Source organism: Fukomys damarensis, unplaced genomic scaffold, assembly GCF_012274545.1.
Source record: "Fukomys damarensis isolate Sample0158 unplaced genomic scaffold, DMR_v1.0_HiC HiC_scaffold_37, whole genome shotgun sequence".
Taxonomy (NCBI): domain Eukaryota; kingdom Metazoa; phylum Chordata; class Mammalia; order Rodentia; family Bathyergidae; genus Fukomys; species Fukomys damarensis.
Window position 1 is genome coordinate 32313404 of NW_022900949.1, and position 20403 is coordinate 32333806.

Sequence of the window (20403 nt, forward strand, 5' to 3'; positions counted from 1 at the left end):
GGGCGGTGAGGGCGGCCGGGTTTATACGCCGCCGCTCCATGCTAGTGGAGCCCTCTCATCGCTTGAGGGGTAGTGGGTTTTGGAAAATGCCCAGGTCTCATGTCCAGCAAGAGGCTACGCCGGGACTTGAACCGAAGGTTGCAGTGTGCAAGTTTCACTACACTGGTTTCAGGGTAGTAGAGAACGTGACAGGTGGGGAGGCCTCTATGACAAGAGGGAACCTGGGGCCATTGCCTGCTCCGGTTGGCTTTTTACATTTTCTGAATTGGTTCTTCATCCCGTCCTATCCCGCTACCCAAGAACGTGCGTGTTATGTGTACACGAGATGCTTCTACTCTTGGTCGACTACAGCAGGCTATTAACCAGGCACTATCCGCTTCCACACCTGCCTACAGTCTGTTCTCGACAGCGCAGCCGAAGTGGCACTTTAAGAAATGTAGATCAGATAGTCTACCCTTTCCCTTAAAACTCTCCAATGGATTCCTAGTACATTAAAAAATGAGGAAGTGCCCTACTTCGGTTTTACAAGGCTTTCCTAGTGCCTGCTGATCTTTCTGGCCACATCCTGGAACTCCCCCGCCTCCCACGCCCAATTTTTCTAAGGAAATACTAGTTTGCTCCAAGCACAGGTCTTTGTGTTTGCTGCAGCCTGCCCCACGCTGGCCCCTGCTTTCTTTATACCTCGTTTTCCGTTGTCATTCTTGTAATGGCTAACTAATTTGTCACTTGAGAATCCTCTGAACACTGGACAGTAGTTTCCCTTCCCTGCTGTCATATGGTTGTTATTTTCATGGCCCTTGTCACAGTTCTGAAACTTGTATTGATTATTGTAGTTACTTTGTTGTGTCTTCCATTAGAGTGTAAACTCCTTGAGGCTGAGATTCTTGTGTGATTCATTATTGTCCTCACCACCTAAAAGAATAATTAAAGCAGCTCATATTTCAGTGTGTGGTGGCAGCCTTGTGTTGTATTAAGCCCTTAACAGGTATTTCATTTAACTTTCAACAGACCTATGAGAAGTAGAATTCTGTTAGCCCATTTTGTAGATTAAGAGAACAGGTGCTTGTGTGAAATAACATCCAAGGTCACACAGGTAACAAGTGGAGAATTGGGACTGAAGTAGGTCAACTCCAAGGCTGTTAGTTGAGGTTTTATTTGTTGAGCCATACTGCCTTTCCACACTTGTGGCATAGTGGGCACTTTGTCACCAATTGTTGGGTGATTAGATGAATGAACCCAGTGAAATTTAACAAGTTTGAATGAGATGCACAGATTGGGATGGAGATGAGTTATTTAGGGAGGTGGTTCAGAAACTCTTCAGGGAGTCTGACTGCTAAGGTTCATCAGTTGTGTGACCTTGGGTGAATCATTTTTTTCTTTGAACCTCAACTGCTAAGGAGTTGGGGGGTGTGTGTGTGTGTATGTGTGTGTGTGTGTGTGAGAGAGATAATCCTGAGTGCTGTCTATGATAAGATGAAGATGTATACGAAGGTGTTTAGAAAACACAAAGAGTGCTTGTGGGGACACTGGTAGCCTACCGGGATGTGCATTGGGTGCTCAGCAAGAGGTATGTAGGCTTACTGACCTGGCAGGTGGCGAGGATGAAGTGGGGAGGAGATGGCTCGTGTCGACAGGCTCAAAGGCTCGAGGTAGAATTTAGAAAGAAATCCTTGGTTCCAGGTGCTTCCCCACCCTTCTGACTTTGTCTCCTGTTTTGGGGAATGTTGGCCCAGGTCTTCAGAAGTTTAAGGGAGTGCCTTTCGAGGATTGCTTCTTAGCTGATGGAACAGCAACATCTTTTTTTGAGTTTTCAGTTTATTTCTAGTTCTCTTAATAATGTAAAGAATAAACTCTATAAAAATGGACAACCAGGTTTAGACCTGTTATGGACTTTATCTAAGGTGTTATTTGAGTAACTTCTGGCCCTTTAATTTATATCATTTAAATGCAAAAAGCAGCCCTTCTCATTGCTCTAGGCTTCCCCAGTACACAATGGTATATGTAAGGGCGGCCTGAAAACCTATGGTGTTACCTCCACCTGATCTGCCAGGAATTCTGGTATCCTCCTTAGTTTTATCAGACTATTAAAACTAGAAAGAATCTTGCAGATTTTTTGACTGCTTCCTTTTCCAGTTGGGCACACTAATCAGGAGGAATGAATGGCTTGTCCAGAGAGGCACACAGTGAGGTGCATGGCCTCTTGTTATGAAAGCCATGGCCTTCCTTCTGCTTGTGTGCCTGGCTTGAAAGGGGAAGATGGAAGAAGGGATGCGATGATAATGAAGTATTTTGCTGTGTGGCCATTTTTTTTTTTTTTTTTAGCCGAGTTATTTGAGGGTTGAAGTGTTACCTTGTCTTTAGGCAAGCAAGTAAAAAATCAGTAAAAAAGATCATTGTATCAATAAAACAGTTACTAAAGTGAACAGATTAGAAGTTAACTTAAAAGGAGGTAGATGCCAAAGAATATCTGCCTCATCTCCTTCAGAGAAAATTAAATATTCTTAGAGACCACTCGTGTTTAATCCCTGGGGCCTGGTTCTAGAAAGTGCTCTAGTCCCCTTAAAATTAGGTACTAGAGCTTTGCTCATTTGCATAGTTATTTGCACAAATTTCCATAGCAAGTTCAAGCCCTAATTTCATGGATATAAAATAAATTTAATTAATGCAAATGCTGCAATTATATGCAACTCATTTTCAGAGCAAGCATGTGTGAAATACATGAAGATTGTTTCTATCAGTAAATTTAACTTCATCTTCCAATGAGCGAAGGTGCATATGTGGCATTGATGTCCTGTGAGTGTCTACTTTGCTTCTTCTTCACCCTGTTCAGTCACCTTGGTAATTCCACTCAAGTTGGTTTCTTGTATACCTCCACACTCCATAGAGTTTGTCAGCTTCATCCCCTCTCTTACCATTTTTCTTCCCACTTCTCCACTTAGTTAAGGAACTTAAGCTCCTCAGCCAAGTTTCCAAGTTCATTACACTCTCTGGGATAGATCAGCTCTACTTTAGTCATTGTTCCTGGGAGGCTGGTTCTGGACCACTGTGGAGGGAAATACCAAGAGGATTACAGTCAGATACACAAGAGACAGCCCCAAGCCACCTTAGTGCCACACAGGCTACATGCCAGCAACTGTACTGAGCTACCAGTTATGCATCACCTCAGCACGTTTGCTGCTGGCATGTTAAAGCGCTGGGACTGGCCTTCCATAGATAGAAAGGAACAAAGCTAAAGTCTCTGCCATCATGGAGACCTCAGCTTGGTAGGTGGAATGGACCAAAGAAAGAAAAAACAGACAAAGACAATAAAGGCTGCAAGGGCTAAGAAGGAAATAAAAAGGGTGCAAAGGTGATGGGACTTCCCCACTTGAGATGGGATGGTCAGAGAGGATGTGACATTGATGGCAGGACCGGAACCAGTCTTGGAAAGTGTGCATATTCACTGCCAGGTACTGTGTCCTGGCTGTTAAGAGTATTACTTTAGGTATTCCACATGCTGACCTTGTGAGATGTCATTATCCCCATTGTAGAGGGGAGGTAGTCCTCTTTCAGAAGTGAGGAGACTGATTCAATGGTGTTAAGTAACTCAAGGTCGCCGATGAGTTAGTGGAAGACCTGGAGCATCAGTCCTGCTGACTCTCACCTGTGTGTTGGGCAGCCATAGGATGGAATTTGAGAAAGGATGGTATCTGAGAAGGCTGGCCCAGTGCTGAGATGAGACTGGTGGGCCCTGGGTACCAGGAAGAGCTGTGAACATGTTATTCTGGATGCCACATTACATTGTTCTTTAATCAGGAACAGAACTTGCAAAGATTTCACTAGGTGATGATTTTTCCTTTCTTTTTCACAAAGCAGCTTTATTAAGATAGATTTTATACAACATAAAATGTACTCATTTCAATATTTTTAAATAAATTTACAGAATTGGGCAAATATCATCCAAATCCCATTTTAGAACACAGGACCTGAAGAGATACCTTATGCCTAGTTGCACTTACTCCCCATCCTCACCCCTAGTCCCAGGCAACTTATCTTGTTGCCTCTATAAATTTGCCTTTTTATGGATAATTCATATAAATTGATCCATGTATCACTTATGTCTGGCTTCTCTCAGCTGTCTCTGTGTGTGTGGGGGTTATCAAATCCATGGTCTTGCATTCTAGCTGTTCACTCTCCCATTGAGTAACACCCCTAGACCAATGTAAAAGTGTTTGTTTGTTGATGTTGTTGTATGTGTCAGTAGTTTCTTTTTATTGCTGAATAACATCTGATGAATGGATGGTGTACTGCATTTTGTCATTGGTTGAGGGACGTTTGAATTATTTCCAATTCCTAGCTATTATGAGGAATGCTGCTGTGGACATTTGTTTGCAAGGTTTCTTTTGAAGTGTGTCTCATAGCTCATGGATAGATACCTAAGAGTAGGTTTACTAGATCATTCTGCTTATGAACTTGGTAAGTTGTTACATTTAACTTTTTAAGAAACCCTCAAATTGTTTTCTACAGTGGTTGTACCATTCTGTTTTTACAAATGACATATGACAGTTTGAGCTCATATCCTTACCAGCACTTGTTACTGTTGGTCTTTTAAATTATAGCAATTCTAGTGGCTGTGAAAAGGTATCTTACTGTGTTTTGAATTTGCATTTTCTTGAAACTAACAATGATGAATATCTTTTCCTGTGTTTATTTGTTATCCATGTAACAATGTGCTGATTTTCACTTGGGTTGCCTATTATCATTGAATTATAAGACTTCTTTGGGCCAGACACAAGCATTTGCAAATAACTGTCTTCTAATTGTATTTTCATTTTCATAGTAATGTCTTTTGAAGTGCAAATGTTTTTAATTATGAAGATTATCTTTTCTTATTGATTGTATTTTTGGTGATGTATACAGAATAAGAAATCTTTGGCTAATTTCAAGTCATAGAGATTTTATCCTATCCTTCCAGGAGTTTGATAGAGTTAATTTTTGTGTATATTGTCAGGCAAGGCTCTAAATCAGGGCCTGACAAAAATTTCTTCTGAAAGGTCAGATAGTAAATACTTTCGGATTTGCAGATCAGAAGGTCTCTGTTACAAATTGTCAGTTTTGGCATTATTGGTGAAAGCAGCATAGACAATATGTTAATGAATAAAAGCTTATTTACAAAATCAAGCAGTAGGTCGCACTTGGCTCAGGCATCAGAGTTTGCTGAACCCTGCCTAAATACTTCTTTTTGCATGAGATATCTTATTTTCCAAACTCTGTTTGTTGAAAAGACTAATTTTTCCCGTTGAGTTACTTTGGAACCTTTGTGAAAATCCATGGAGTGTAAATACAAGGGTTTATTTCTGGGCTTGCAATTCTGTTCCATTGATCTCTATGTCTGTCCTCATGCCAGTTCCACACTGTTAGGATTATTGTAGCTTTGTAGTTTCAAAATTAGGAAGTGTAAAGCCTCCAGTTTTGTTCCTTTTCAAGATTGTTTTCACTGTTCTGAATCCTTTGCATTTTTATATACATTTTAGGATCATTTTGTGAACTTCTGCAAAAAAGCCTGTTGGGATTTTGATAAGATTTGTATTGGATCTATTGCTTATTTTGGGGAAGAACTGCCATTTTAATATTATGGGGTCTTCCAGTCTATGAATATGAAGTAGCTCTCTTAATTTTTCACAGCAGAATTTTATATTTTCAGTGTATGAGTCTTGTGTACTTCTTTCTAAAAGTTTATTCCGAAGTGTTAGCCTTTTTGATATTATTGTGAATGAAATTATTTTCTTTATTTCAGTTTTAGATTTATCATGGCTAATTATAGAAATAGTTCATTTTTATATATTTATCTATCTTGTAACTTTATTAAACTCATTTATTAGTTGTAATATTTTTGCGGTTGTTGTTGATTCCCGAGGATATCTTATAACTAACCTTATATTGTCCATAAATAAAGGCAGTGTTCTACTTCCTTTATTTTTCTTGTCTTATTGCATTGGCTAGAATCAGTAGTACACAGTTAAATAGAAGTAGTGAAAGTGATGACCTTGCATGAACTTTGGGAGAAGCAGCTGGTCTTTTAGCTCTGCCTGTATTAGCTGTAGGTTTTATATAAACTTTAAAAAAAATTAGATTTGTGATTTTTTCTTTAAAAAATTTGTCCGTTACCCACTTACTTTCAGTCCTTTTATCCTTTTTTTCTTTTATAGGCTCTAAGAGGGCCAGGACTGGCTTTTTTATTAGTGTCTGTCTTATTAGTATTTACATTTTAGATTCCATGCTTGGATTAATGAATTGACAGTCCTCCTTCTAGCTGAGCTGGCAGTAGTGTGGCAGCTGTGCAAGACTTGTACCTTTCCAGGATTTAAGACAGACTTGTTTTCTGCATGTAGTAAACTTCTCTTCCCACCATGCTATTGTCCAGTGCTGTTTTTGAGCTTGTCTCTTGATGTATGATGCTCTATGAGTATGATGCTCTGTTCATGCTGTTTTATCTTGTTTCTTCTTGTGTTAGTTCTTTACCTTTCTTATGTTACCAGTAGATATTAACCTCTGTGCTAGGGTCCTGTCAAGTCTCTAAAGTCTGCTCTTTGGTTGCATTCTTCCTCTTAGCTGACTTGTTTAAAGTCCGTGTGGTAAACTAGAGATCTCAGAGACCTGGGCTTGATGAAGTCTTCCTCCTCTGTTCAAGGTGGGGCCATGATGTGGCATCACCATGCACCCACTTAGCATTTCCTCAGCTTTAAGGCTCTACTTACTTGCTGCCTGGGTGATGCAGTGTGATGGGGCCACAGCAGGAAGTGCCAGATTGGAAAGCCAGGTGGCCAACTTGTCCTCCACCTTCCAGTGAATGCTATTTGATTCTGAATTCCAAGTCCGGCAAATGTAGACTTGAAATATGTCAGTTCCTGGGCTAGGTACTTTCTCATAGGTTGTTCTGTTCAATGCTCCCAGACATATAACATCTTCTGACACATGTTGAGATACAGAAAATAAAATAGACTAAGATCTCTCTGGAAGCAGAGCACTTTAGATCTCCCTGCCTTCCTCCTCAGCTGCTGAGACAAGATGGTCAGAGGCTCTCCAGGGTGTAGATTCTGCCGTGGTGCCCTCCACTTCTCTGCCTTGGGGACTTCCCAACTCACTGAGTGTGATGACAATAGCAGAGGACAGTATTCACACCTGTTTAGTCCACTGTACATTGCGGGCAGTCTGAGCAACTCTTAGGTTTATTTGAGCTTCAGTGTGACTGGAGATAACATTTAAACAATGTGAAAAGCACTGGTTTCCACTTTGCCTTCTGACTTTAGGATGTAATCCTCCTATACTATGACATGCCATTGGAGCACCCTTTAATTGTATCATAGTATAATGTTTAAGATTTTGCTAGGTAGAAAGAATATAAACCTATACAGTAACATAAATGTGAGGCCAGTTGTTTGTTCTGAATCTTAGCTCATTTGGGCTGGTTCCTTCCTTTGGGAAGTGAAAGTCTGGTCCAGAAGACATCCCTCCCTGCTCCTTCCAGGCGGCAAGTGCTGCCTTTCCTGCCTGTGTGTGTGTGTGTGTGTGTGTGTGTGTGGTCCTCTCCATGCTCTTCTGCTGCAGCACTGATGGCCAGGATCAAAGCTGCTGCCGACTCTGTTCTTTCTCTGGGTCTGGTAGAAGCTTCATTCTAACTCAGCTCTCAGTCCCTTCTGTGCTCTGATGGGCCATTCTCTTTCATCCTCTTTGATGAGCTGATGACTGTTGGGTTCTAGATGTTCAACCCAGCGCTGTCCTAAATGCCCTTGGCCGTTTCCCCTTGCATATCCCTTGTCTTGTGGGCGCCTGCATGGGATTTACTGTGTCCAGTGGAACCTGGCTGCGTCCCCCACTTGCTCACTTAGAAGTGCCATTTCTTATGCTGTGAATGTGCAGTAATCCCACCTGTCTCTCTTTCTCTACCTTTAATGACAGGTCTTGAGCTGTAGCCTTCTGATTTCATTCTTTCCTCTTTATCCTTAGCTTTTATTTCATTTGAGGTCTGTCTTAGTGCCTTTCTTCTGTTGCTGAGACAGAATACCCAACACCCAAAGTTAAAGGGGACAAGGTTTATTCGGCTTACAGTGCATAGAGTTAGTAGTGGTCCATGGCGGTGGAAGCAGCAGAAGCAACAGGGGAGCATCTTCCTGCCCATTTTATTTTATTCAGTCTGTTCAGGGTGGGTAGCACTCACGCCCTTTATCCCAGTGCCTTCAAGCCTAGCCCCACCATGGAGCAATCACGTACTCTAGGTTCAGCTACCTCTGGGAAAGCATTAGGCTTTTGCGGGGGATCTCTAAACGCAGGCCATAACAAGGCCCCGTGGTCTTCTGCTTAACCATCAGAAAGACTGTTCTTTCTCCTGGTTGATAGCTTCTTTCCACAAATCCACACCTGCTGTTCCCGGTGTAATTTTTTAAAGCCACATTTTACCTTTGAATAGTTTTCAGGCAAATGGTCATAAAGTTCAAACAGTTCCAAACGAGGTGCATAGGGGAAAGCACCCTTGCTTCCGCCTTGCCCTATCTGTGCTAGGGAGAAGCCGCCCCACCCTCAGCCTCTTGTGTCAGTGCTCAGAGGCACAGTGGATGGTGTCACATCCAAGGCTTCCCTGGCCTCTTAGGTTCCTGGATTGTATGTTGACATCATGCTCTGCCCACCCTGGCTGTCCCAGTAGGGAACACCCGTCGTGCTTCCTCTCAGCTGTCTCCTTCTTGTATGTCTGTGTACTTCTCTCTCTGTTGTCTGGTGGAATCCCTCCTCCTCCCTAGGACCACACTGTCCAGGTGTGGCCTTTTAAGGGGTCCTTTCTAGGGGTCACCTGCAGACTCTGCTCACTGTCCTGGGCCAAAATGGTGCCCCACCCCCTCTCCTCCTCCACCCTCCCACTTTCCCTTCCTCCCCTCCTCCCTGTTTTTGTTCAGAAAGGCTCTCACTATTTAGTCCAGGCTGGCCTAGAACTTGTTATATAGCTCAGGCTGGCCTCAAACTCATGATCCTCCTGCCGCAGCTTCCTGGGGGCTGAGATGTATGCACCACCACATCTGGCTTCCAGGATGATTTGTGTGCTCACTTCCATTCTGCTCTGTGATCAGGAGCCACATGCTACTCATCTCCCTGCCCCCCCATCCCCAAGCCTGGCCCAGAGTCTGGCACAAGTCAGTCAGGGGTCTATCTGTGGGTAGGATTTCAAACCATTGGCTGTTTTTCTTGCCCCGAACCATGAGTCCAGAAACTTTATGGTATTAATAGATTTGAATTAATTGCTACCCGTTTAAAAATTGAGGAGCTTTACATAAATATGATTTTTAGCTTTTTTTGGAAGAAACATTGACCGTCTGGTCCCTTCCCATATGGCAATACTTTGCTGGAGTTTCGAGGTGGCTGCCCTCTTTTGGTGGCACCTGTGCTCTCAGCACTGTGACCACCGAGGTGTCCTTGCACTGTTTTTTTTTCTTTTCCATTCATTTGTCACCCACCTGATCCCTTTGTGCACTGTGTATGGCGTGCATGGTGTAGGAGGTCCCTGAAGCCTCTCATCCTCACGTTGTGGGATTCAGATCCATGGTGAGCAGCCGGTGGCTCTAATTTCAGCTCACACAACATTGAAGGACTAGGGAACAAAATCTCCAAGGCAACAGCCTTAGGCGAGGAGAGGAGTCTTTTTAGAATTTCCAGATGGGGCAGTCCCTCCCTGGGGACTGGGGTACCTGGGCACTGGGAGCCTGGCACACTGAGCCCCTGGCAAACTCTTCTGGAAATTGGCCACATTGGCGGTGTGCTGGTGCCCAGCCAACCCTGCCTACCCGCCCTTCTGCAGGAGCTGCAGGACCAGGCTGGGAGAGAGCAGGGAATGGATTTTATCTCCTGGTTGCCTAGTGCTTGGCACAGTGCCCGGCACCCAGTGGGCCCTGAGAAAATGAGATATGGAGTGGACTGAGTGTGGCTGCGTGGGCCTGGCTCAGCTGCCAACACGCCGCACAGCTTGGGCAGTTGACTTCTCTCTGCACTGCACTGTCCCCTTACTTAGAGTGAGGTGAGACTTCACTCTACCCACGGGTGAGCTGTTTCCCTGCTTCTGAAGCAGACACCGGCCTCCACATGCTGCTGCTCATGGGGGTCCAGAGAGCGACAGTGCCAGGCCAACAAGTGCCAGTTTTTTGTCCATGACGAGCAGAGAGATGCTCCTGCTCCTCCCCCTGGCCTCATAAAGCTCTGGCAGTGGAGGGAGTGTGGAGAGCCTTGGCAGTTGTCTGTTTTCCTGGGTTGGCCCTCGGTGAATATGGTTACTGCCTTCACGGGCGCAGGTGTCACTGTACTCGCCAGGGTTTGGATTCAAGTCTCCACCCTAGCACTTAGGGCATCTGTGTGGTTGTGGGAGTTGTTTAGCCTCTTGGACTCTATTTTCTCCATCTGTAAAATGGTAATGCACAGGGAATGCATTTAGTTCAGAGCTTGGCATATGGAGCACGCTCAAGGAACGGTAAGGCAAGTGTTTTTATCATTAGCTTTAAATAGGCACCCTTCGCTCTAGGCTTTGATTCTTCTGCTACAGCTGTGAGCTTTGTGGCCCCCTTCTGGAGCATGCAGAAATGACACGCTTTTTCTGGTTGGCCACAGCCCTTTCAGGCCAGGGATTCCCTGATTTCCTCCAGGTGCAGACTCTTGCAGCTTCCTGTGCATCCCGATTGCCTGTGGAACAGAGCTGCTTGAACTGGCTGCGAGCGCCACACACTCACAGAGGGCTCTCAGCTCAGCAGCGACACCTCCTTCTTTCCAGCAAGCTTCGCTTGGAGCCTCGTTGTCAGCTTTTCTCTCATGTATTACTTTATGACTTTTTCTTTTTGCAAAATGCATCTTATTTTTAAATACCAAATGTTCGCAATTTTTCATGAATTCTTTCAGACTTTTTCTAAGCCTATATATACAAGCATACTCTTTCTTTTTTTATTGTACACATGAGATCATGTTGTATATGCTATTCTGTAAATTGCCTTTTTCACTTGCTCCATGCGTTCTGAAAGATGCTGGCTCTTAAATAATTTGAGTTCTTTAGATTCTTTTGTCTTCATTCCCTCCCCTTTGGTCCTGCAGAGAGAGGCTTATCAGCCCTCTCTCTCGTGCTTCTCACTATCTTGTCGGCTGTTCTTTCTCCGGTACCTTCAGAATTCTTCTTCCTGCTTTGTGGGACTTTGTGTGCAGAGAGAAGGTTCTGACTGGGTGCCTGCCTGGAAACTAACAGTGGCTCCCAATTGATCGCAGAATTCCAGCCTCCTTAGCCTCCTCCAAGGCCTTTGACTGGGGGAACCCCAGTAACCCTTTATGTCTTATTTTCTTCCTGTCAGACTAAACCTCAGGACCTCGGAAGCTGTCTTCCTGCTGTGCCTTTGTTCTTGCCATTCATAACTCCAGAACCCAACCTTTGCTCCCACTTCTCCATCCTTTTCAGCCTGATTCAGGACTTCTCCCTTGGAGCTAGAACTGTGATTTCCATTATGAAGTGCCTGGGCATTCTGGCTGAGTTGCTTTTGTAGGACTGCTTTGTGGCTCATAATTGGTCAGTGCTCTTATTTTTTTTATTTTTTTTTTTTTGAGACGGGGCCTCACTATGTAGTTGAGACTGACTTGGAACTCACTATGTAGCCCAGGCTGGTCTTGAACTCACAGCAGTCCTCCCGCCTCAGCCTCCCGAGTGCTGGGATTACAGGTGTCAGGTGTATTTTTTTTTGAGACGGGGCCTCACTATGTAGTTGAGACTGACTTGGAACTCACTATGTAGCCCAGGCTGGTCTTGAACTCACAGCAGTCCTCCCGCCTCAGCCTCCCGAGTGCTGGGATTACAGGTGTGTGCCACCACGCCCAGACTTGGTTGGTGCTGCTCTTACCTGCTTGATTTTATCATAAACTCTTTATGAATTTGGTGGCTGTTGAGTCTTTACTAGCTGCAGTCATCCCCTAAGGCCTTTGAGTTCAAGGTTGGTCCCAGCCTGCAGCGATCTTGGGAGGTGATGGAACCTTTAGGGGACGAGGCCCATTGGAAGGATGCTAGGTCCCTGGATATGTATCCTTGAAGGGGATACTGGGGTGCAGCCCTTCCTCTGTTCTCTCTGTGCTACCATGAGATGAACAGGCCTCCACTGTGCACTCCCGCCATCATATGCCACGTGCCACATGTCCAGAGCAGCAGGGCCAAACCACCATGGACTGAAACCTTTGGAACTGTGAGCCAAGATGAGCATGATTATATCAGAGAGTTTGTCTCAGTAACTGAAAACTGACAGTGCTCTATTGCATGAGTATAGTGTTATGGACCTGGGTCATCAATGAATATTTAACATATATTTGAGCATCTCTCATGTATGTGCCAAGCACTTTTTTTAGGAACTGGAAAATGAAAATTCCTTTGCAGCCAGAGTAGAATAGAACCCTTGCTGTGGTGGGTGGAGTTTATTTTCTGGTGAGTGACAAGTGAATAAGTAACCAAATATATCTAGTGCCAGGTGGTGGTAGGTGCTGTGAAGAGAGGCAAAGGGGAGGGGGGAAAGTGGGAATATCAGGGTCTCACCCAGGCTGTGTGAGTGGGGCAAGCGTAAGGTTTCCTTTGTGACCAAGCCTCCTTGGGACCTGGCTGGGGTTCCCTGGCTTTCTCTTAGTGGACAACGTCTCTCTTTTCATTGATTTAGCTTCTGTGGGTGTTGTCCCGCCTGGGGTGACTCCAGCCCTCGACTGCTGCCTAGCATGTGCAGTGCACTTGGTCATGATGTGGGTTAATGCCCTGTCACCCTTGACAAACTCTTGACGTGGAGTAGATAGGATCACAGCCTGGGGTGGGGTGGGGGTTAACCTTCTCATGCCTTGGTTTCCTTAACTGGAAAGTGGATGTGGCACTGTGAGGACTCAGGGGGAGACTCATGGGGGCTCGCTGGTGTCTAAGTAGGATGTTGCAGCTTATTGTCATGTTGACTGATCTTCCTTATATTGGCTCAGTGGGATTGGGACCCTCTCATTTCTGTGATTATCTTTGTTGGTGAGACCGGGTTTGTTGAAGCCACACCCTTTCTCCCCAGCCTTTGAGTTGTGGGGTGGCCATGTGACCTACCGCAGACCTGTATGGTTGAATGAGGAAAACCTCAGTCCTTCCTTTGGGATCTTACTTTTAACTTCACAGCTCTATGTGAGTGAGGGCGGTATTTCAGTTGTGGTCCTGGCACGGTATTCCTAAGGGTGAGGAATCTGGGTCTCCAGCAGCATCGGTGACTGTGAAGTGTTTAGGGCTTGGTGCGTGTGACGTGGACGAGGCTTCAGCCTGCCCTGGCCCATCCTTGTCTTTGACTTTGCTATCTCCCTCCTCTGCATGCCTTCCCCCACCTAACCTTGGAGCTTGTAACTGGGGGCTGGGGGCTGGAGAGAAGAGAGAGAGAGACCCTTCATGGTTGCCTCTTGTCACTGGAGACTTGTGAGGTACCAGCCAAGCATGCCATGGTGGTGGAGACCCCTCTCGTTGGGGTCCCCCTGTTATTCTAGGGTGATAGCAGGTCCAGGTTTGAACTGTAGGATGTCTTACCTAGAAGGTGCTTTAAAAAGAATCTGCCCAATTTAATTTTGTATAGATTATGGAGAAGGCAGAAACTTGGTCAAGGTCACAAATGACGGAGAACAGCTAGCACAGTGCTCGTTTTACAGTATGTGCCAATACTACTTACAGTTATTGACCAGGTCATGGATTTTTATGCACCCTATATGTGTATGGTGTGGATTATAACTAGTGTTTGTGTGGCACTTCACAGTTCCACTTACTGTTTTCTGTCGACCGTTTACTTTGTGCCAACTGCATTTTGTAGGTGCTTTGTTAAATCCTCACAGCAGCCCCACATCAATTGTTTCCGTCTCACAGATGAAGAAACTGATTAGAAAGAGGAAGTCCCCTGCCCAAGGTCACACAGCTAGTAAGCTACTTAGCTGAGATTCAAATCCCGGGCCGGTCTGACTGCAGAGCACTTAGTGCCCAGCTGGGTCTCTGTTTCATGGGTAAGGAAAGTACAGCTCAGAGAGTCCGGGTGCCTGGGACAGAGTAGCAGGAGCTCCTCTCCCTCTGCTGACCACAGAGGACCGTCTCTGGCAGGCTCTGAGGGCACAATGACCAGTGAGCTGATGGCACTGAGCCTCCAGCCTGTCTGGCTCCAGAGGCCTCCGTTCTGGTTCTGTTGGTGCAGGGAGCACTGCCCAGATGGTGTTTATTCTCGCATGACTACTGTGTATGTATATTTGTTGATTAAAAATATTACTCGCTGTATTTTGTAGCAACATTAAAAAATATTACAAATCTCTCCTTGCCAACTAGAATTGTGCCAATGTTTTCCTTAACCCCTCACTCACCAAGCAGTGTGGTTCAGCCGATGCCACCTGGGCTGGGACTGGCGAATCAGAGTCCACGACTCACCTGTGTGGACCCTGGCTGTGGCTCCCTCTTGCTCTTTGTTCTGAACTCTTCCCTTTGTTCTGCCCGGGCCTGCTTGGCCTTGCTGTTGCCACCCCTCTGGCCTAGTCATCGCCACCCTTCTCCTCCCTTGCAGCCACATTGGCCTTCTGTGATGCCCATGGAAATGCCAGACTCAGTCTTCTCAGAGACTCTGCACGTGTTCTCCCCCCTCTGCCGGAACCAGACTTTAAAGTGTGCATGTTGTTGGGCTCCTTGAGTGAGTTGGGGGGTCTTCGTGTACTTGTAAATGTCACCTCCTTGAGGTGGCCTTCTGTATAGGTGGCTTCTGGTGCTCCGTGTCCTGTATGTTCTCATCACTCTGATAGTCTCCTTCCCTCCCTCCCTCCCCTTTGTCCTTCCTTCCTCCCTTCCTTCTGTTCTTTTTGTGATACTAGGGAATGAACCTAGGGCCTCATCCAGTCTAGGAATGAGTCGAGCTACATTCCTAGCCTTTTACATTTTGGCGCTGGGGCGGTGGGGAGGGCAAGGCTAGCCTCAAAGGTGCAATCCTCCTGCCTCAACTAGGATTGCAGTAGTGTGCCGAGTCTAGCTTATGTTTATTCTTTCATAACACTTGTCATATCTTCACTGATTTTTTTAAAAACATGTTTTAGCATTTCTGAAATAGGATGTCATATGCTAGGTGGAATGTTAATTTTTTTTGCATTTTATCAGGCCAATAAAACAATGTTGAGTTTTAAATTGTTGATGTTTTTGGTTGATACAGAATATGTGAAACTAATTTGTTTACTTATTTATTGTAGCTCATCTTCCATTAGCTCCATGAAGGCAAGGACATGGTCTTTTTTGCTGTTATCAACTGTGTCTAGAACATTGCTGTGATTAATAGGCAAGCACTTGACGAGGGAAAGTGGAATGTTGTTAGAATGCCTTGGTTTATTTGTTCTCAGCTAAGCTGTTTGCTCTGGTTCCCACAGGGGCTACCATGACTGGAGCTTGTTCTGCATGTTCAGGGCCTGTTCTTCCTGTCATGTGGTGGAGTCTCCTCCTGTCAGGGCCTGCTCTTCCTGTCATGTGGTCAAGTCTTCTCCTATCAGGGCCTCTTCTTCCTGTCACATGGTCAGGCCTCCTCTGCACATGTTAAGGCTTGCTCTTCCTGTCAGTTGGCCCTTCTCCAGTGTAGATTTGGCATTGCCAGCCATCACTGCCTCTTTCAAGCATATCTCATGTGTCACCAGTACCTGACCCACACCTACACTGATCCTAGGACCACTCAAGCTTCAGTCCTCAGTGCTGTGGGCTCTTTGTTCCAAAGAACTGGTGTCTCCTTGTAGGCCCCACTCTGGAGTTGGGGGGGCAGTGTCCCAATGGGGTGCTGATAAATTTATGACACTTACCCTCCTCAAGAAAGGTTCCTGGTTTGTAGTAGAGTGTTGCCTAATTCTGTGGTGGAAATACTCCATGGCCTATCTCAAACTGCCATCATGAAGTTAACTAGCTCACCAAGTTGCTGAGAGTCCGCTCTTGTGAGGTGGTTCTGGCCCCTGTCAGGATGTCCAAACCCTCTGTCCATTCAGCTGTGTGCCCCCCTGAGTACTTGCACAGGGTTCCCCACTTTTCTCTGACTGCCACCTTACACCACACCCCGTTGCTGTGTGGACTCACAGTGTGGAGTTGACCCCAGTGAGAGTTGTCTTCAGTTCTGGAGGCACTCGTTCATTTCCCAGTGTGTTGGTCATTATACAACTTAGTGCTACAGCTCAGAAAAGAGCAAACCCATGAGCTCTTGAGAGCTCTTTAGCCTGTATAATATGAGTATATAAAAAAAAAAAACCCTAGATATTGAACCCAGGGCCTTGAGCATGCTGGGCAAGCACTTTACCACTGAGCTGCATCCCCAGTCCTTTTTAAAAAAGTGTAATTTTGAGACATGTTCTCACTAAATTGCCCAGGCTAAACTTGAAATTCTGATTCTCCTACAGTCAAACTAATGTGCCTCCTCAAAATACTTTCTCCTCTTTTTGACTTCTTTTCTGTCATTCTCAGCCAAGTTCTCCCATTAACTTAGCATCACAACTTTTTCTTCTTGAACACTGTGCTCTCATTCATGTGCTACAGTCGAGGCAGTCACTAGGCCTTCATTCTCTGTTGCTAGAGTGGCCTTTGCCACTTTATGATCAAGGACCCGCTCCTCACTCCATTCTGTTCCTTGTGGACTACTGATACAGCTTGTAAAGGGTTTCCTTGGGTTATTTTCTCACTGAAGCTGCTCACATCTCCCCACTGTGCTTTGGGCGCCCCCTTCCATGAACACAGGAAACGTCTTTCTGTGCCAGTTTCCTCCAGGTACAGCTTGACAACCTGGCCCTTCCAAAATGAATGTAGGGCTGTGGGCTTGCTGGTCTCTTCCTGCCTATGTCTCTGTCCTGCATGTATAGCATTCCTTGTGCTCTGCCCTGTGCCCTGTTAGAATTCAGCACCCCCATCCCCACCCCTGCCAACACACTGTAGCTTCCCTTTCATCTGAATGATGTGCTGCCTGCTTTCAGGAACCCTCACAGACTTTCCTTGGCATGGTGACATCTCCTTTTGCTGTTTTTGAGTGCTGTCTTACCTGGTCTGCTCATTTTTGTCTTTGGTGTTCCATCTTTCTAGCTTGCTTTGTATAGCAACTTTGAAATATGATTCACATGCTATGCAATTCATTCTTATAAAGTACTCCTTTTTTTTTTTCTGGTGTTAGTATTGAACCCAGGGCCTCATGTATACTAGGCAAGTGCTTTCCTACTGAGCTGCATCTAGATGTGTACAGACATGACCACTGTCATTTTTGTGATATTTTCAACACCCCCCCCCAAGCCCTCTATGTTTATCTACCCCCAGTCTCTCTATCCCCCATTGTGGTTTGAACCTAAAATGTCCCCTAAAAGTTTCCTGTTCAGAGATGAGACCTGGTCAGAGAGGCAGATCTCTGGGGAGACCGGGAGGAAGGTGTCTTCTGGTCTTTGGCTTCTCCCCTCTCCCTCTGCTTCTTGCCTGCCATGACGTGAGCAGCTTTCCTCTACCACATCCTTTCAAAATACCCTTTCTGTCTAGGAGCCAGCTGGCAGTCGACTGAATCCACTGAAACCATGAGCCAAAATATACCTCTCCTTTAAGTTTCAGGTGTTGGGAATTGTGTCTCAGCAATGGGGAAGCTGACTGTACACCACCTAAGCCCAAGGCAACTATGATTGTATTTTCTGTGTATAGAGATTTACAGAATCTGCACATATTGGGTAAGTATACCCTGTAGGATATAGCCTTTTGTATATGACGATTTTCACTTAGTGCGTTAGTTACTTTTCTCTCATTGCTGAGACATAATACCTGACACCCAAGTTAAAGGAGAAGGGTTTTTTTAGCTCATAGTTTATAGAGATTTCAGTCCATAATCAGTTGTCTCCAAGGCAGGGTGGCACATGACAGAGGGTTGTGGCAGAGGAGAAACAGTTCATAGTAGCAAAAGCAACAAGGGACCTTAATTGTGTCTTCCTGCCCCTTTTCTCTTATTCAGACTACATAGTAGTGGGTAGCACTTATACCCTTAATTCTAGTGCTCTCAGGCCTAGCATTGCACCATGAATCAGTCACACACTAGATTCAGCAACCTCTGAAAAAGCTCTACTGTAAGATCACAAGAGGAAATATTTGCAAGGTTCATCCATGTTGTTTTTTTTTTTTTTTCATTCCTTTTAATGACTGAATAATGTTGCATTTTATAGATATACTTCACTTTACTTATCCATTCATTAGTTGATAAGTATTTGGGTTGTCCACTTTTGCCCAGTATCATGATCTGAATACAAGTGTACACATTTTTGTGTGGGCATGTTTTCATTTCTTTGCAGGGTACACCTAGGAATAGAATTGCTGGATTATATAGTAACTCTCTGTTTAACCTTTGAAAAACTTCCAGGATGTTTACTGGAGTGGCTGTATTTTTTTACATCTCCACCAGCAGTGTATGAAGGTTCTGATTTCTCTGCAGCCTTGCCAACCCTCATTGTTTGACTTTTTGATTGTGACTATCTTAGTGGTTTTAAAGCAGTGTCTCACTGTAGATGAATGTTGTTTTTCTCTAATAACTGATGATGTCAAGCATCTTTTTATGTGCTATTTTGGCCATTTCTGTATCTTTGGAGAAATTTCTGATCAGATCCTTTCACATAATGAAACGCCTGAGATAATTAATTTATGAAGAGAAAATGTTTATTTTGGCTCCATTTTGGAGATTTCACTTCGTGGTTGATTGGCATTATTGTTTTGAGCCAATGGCAAGGGGCACATCAAGCAGGAACAAGTGACAAAGCAAATTGTTGTCCTTGTGAACCAGGTAGCGAAGAGAGGAGAAGAGAGGTCCCACATCCCCCTCAAGCACCTGAGGACCACCAAGGACCTCGAGTGCTGGTGTCTCCCAGTAGTGCCGTCCTGGAGACCAAGCTTTTCACATGTGGACCTGTGAAGCAACTTAGCAAGCCATAGCACCAGTTTTTTAATGGGATTATTTTTCTTTTGATCATGGCTTGTGCGAATTCTTTGCCTATTTTCAAATACACATTCCTTATCAGCTAAATGGTTTATGTATATTTTGTCCCATTCTGGGAGTTGTCTTTTCAGTTGCTTGATTGTGATTTTCCTTAGTTTTGTTTTTGTGGTACTGGTGATTGAACCAGGGGTTCACACTTGATAGACTAGCGTTCTGTCACTGGGCCCTTTCTTGATTTTCGAAATTTTAAGACAGGGTCTTGCTAAGTTGCCCAGGCTGGCTGTGAAGTTTTGACCCTTCTGCTTCAGCTTAATGAGTAGGCAGAATTACAAGCATGTGCTACTATGTCTGGCTTGGTTGTGTCTTTTGATAAACAAAGCTTTACTTTGATGAAGTCTAATGAATCCATTTTTCCCCCCTTTGGTTGCTTGTACTTTTGCCAACACAAAGTCATTAAGATTTAGCCCTATGTTTTCTTCTAAGAATTTTTATTGTTTTAGCTCTTACACCTAAGTCATTGATCTTTTTTGAATTAGTTTGTATATGGTGTAAGGTAGGGGTCCAGCTTTATTATTTGGTATGGGGATATTATGTTGTTACCACACCATCTATTTCCCTGATTGAATTGTCTTGGTCCCTGTGCTATTTTGTTACTCTAATGAAATACTTGATGCTGGGTACTTAGAAAAAAGATTTACTTGGTTCATAGCCTGGAGGCTGAAGGTCCAGTGGATGTGATTCTGTCTCTGGTGAGGGCCCCTTAGCTACAGAGCTTCATGGTGGGTGGGATCACAGTGGCAAGCAAGAGCACATAAGAGAGGGAGCAATCACATCAGCCGATCACAAGCCAGAGTGGAGGGGGACAGTAACAGTCTCTCCCTGGCCCACTTCCTGAAGGTCCCATCACCTGTCTACCTTATTATCCAAGGACCACGCTTCCAATGTGTGAGCCCTGTCCAAACCGTAGGGGCATCTCTGCTGGAGTCAGTGTTCCCTCCCATTGATGTGTTTGTTCAGTCTTGTTCTGTGTCATTCCCTAGCTATTGAGTTTGTGTACATGCTGTATATATACAAGAGGGACTCAATCATTATTACAGTCTTCAGTTACTAAATTAAACATTTGTGGTAAAAAATGAAGATACACATGCACACACACACACACACACACACACACACACACACACAGAAATGGAATTAGACCCACAGGGTCCAGCGGGAGAGTCCTGCCTCTGCTTTTCCCACCCCATTGTGGAGCTGAACCCTGTGAGTGCACTGGTCAGTGCCTCTGTAGATTCCTCTCTGGGCAGATCCATGTGCACACGCATGACGGTTCAGATGCACATTGTTGGTCAGAGTGGACATATGTTATTCACACGCACCCAGAGTGATGTTCACCTGCATTTTAATAGCCCTGTCTATCTTTTTACACAAT

At 44.8% G+C, this 20403-nt stretch overlaps 1 protein-coding gene across 3 annotated transcripts in view; it reads left to right on the forward strand.

The window, feature by feature from the left end:
* Chchd6 (coiled-coil-helix-coiled-coil-helix domain containing 6) overlaps positions 1–20403 on the forward strand; it is a 242474-nt gene that overhangs the window by 505 nt on the left and 221566 nt on the right. The gene's annotated exons all lie outside the window — the stretch shown is intronic.